Source organism: Octopus bimaculoides, chromosome 2 (genome assembly GCF_001194135.2).
Source record: "Octopus bimaculoides isolate UCB-OBI-ISO-001 chromosome 2, ASM119413v2, whole genome shotgun sequence".
Classification (NCBI taxonomy): Eukaryota; Metazoa; Mollusca; class Cephalopoda; order Octopoda; family Octopodidae; genus Octopus; species Octopus bimaculoides.
The window spans coordinates 23,591,440-23,592,911 of NC_068982.1; the positions used below are offsets into that span (position 1 = coordinate 23,591,440).

General features: G+C 33.7%; 1 non-coding gene across 1 annotated transcript; it reads right to left on the reverse strand.

Moving 5' to 3' along the window:
- Positions 1-506: 506 nt before the first annotated feature.
- On the reverse strand, positions 507-612 carry LOC128247165 (U6 spliceosomal RNA). The gene has a single exon (XR_008263575.1). It is a non-coding gene; the product is annotated as a U6 spliceosomal RNA (small nuclear RNA).
- Positions 613-1,472: the final 860 nt, after the last annotated feature.

A 1,472-nucleotide genomic window follows, 5' to 3' on the forward strand; every position in this document is an offset into this window, starting at 1 on the left:
ATAAAAAGAGCACTTTGGTGCATACATAACACAACAAATATTTTTCTGTGGTAGAGGGAACGAATGTCATGCACTATTGTAGGGGTTAACTTCCCAGTGATCGTGAATGTACCATCAAATGTCCAGGAAAAAAGAGAACATTTATAGTGAATTGATGCCGAACTGACAGTTGCCTCTCCTTCACTAAAACGTTTCATTTGTTCCTATAAGCAGAAGTTCATTAGGCTTTGTAATCTTAAACTAACACAAACACCTTGAAATACTAGGTTTCTTCAAATCTATCCTATTAGTGTAAAGCATTTCAAAGATTCTCTATCTGAGATTCTCAAGCTCTGAAGTTGTTGGGGAAGGGACTAGTCGTAACTGGTATTTATCTAATCGACTCCGAAATGATGATAAGCAAATTTGAACTCGTCGGAATTTGAACTCAGAATGTAAAGACGGATGAAATATAGCCAAGCATTTCACCTGGCGAGCTAACGATTCTGCCAGCTCGCCACCTTAGATATAAAATGGATCACTTCACGGATTTGCGTGTCATCCTTTCCCAGGGCCATGCAAATCGTCTCTGTATGGTTCCAATTTTAGAATATGTACTCCCATAATCAGTACAATAATAACGATGATGATAATAATAATAATAATAATAATAATAATAACAACAACAGCAACAATAATAATAATAATAATAATAATAATAATAATAATAATAATAATAATAATAATAATAATAATAATAATTGCACTACTGGGCACTGCACACATCCTACGCAAAACACATTCAATACAGTAATCATAAGAGCATCACAGCAAACCACAGCACATACTCAAAGCACACAGAGCTGCGCTCGGTAGTGAAGTGAACGCACATCATAAAAATAAAACTACTGAATAATAATAATAATAATAATAATAATAATAATAATAATAATAATAATAATAATAATAATGCCATACAGCCGCAAGAGAGTTAAGCCCAGTTCATTCTGTAACAACATGAGTGAAGTGAATTCCATCAGAAATCATAACAGAAATGTTATGATTTATACAGAAGGTGGAACATGTAAAGATTCCCATTTGGTGTCCGCTGCAGAATGCACGAAACACAATTTATTTTGGTTGTACAACAGAACGATTAAACAAAAGGTTTAATGGGCACTGATTCGACGTCAGGCACAATAACAATAGTTCGACAGAACTTGCTGGACATTTCGTTTCAAGCAGCTGAAATTTTGAAGAAGACTTGAAAGTGCATATTTTCAGAAAACATTCTGAATCTGCTCCACTTTCAGTTCTCAGAATGTATGTGAAGAAATATGTTTGCGGGTTATTAACATCACACCCTGGAGGAATGATTAAGATGACAGGAGAATATCATCAAACTTATATACAAAACTGTTTGATTAAATATTCTTCTTTCTCTCTTTTTCTTTCCCTTTTTTTCTGTCGTCTTCTGTTTTCAATTTTTTTTT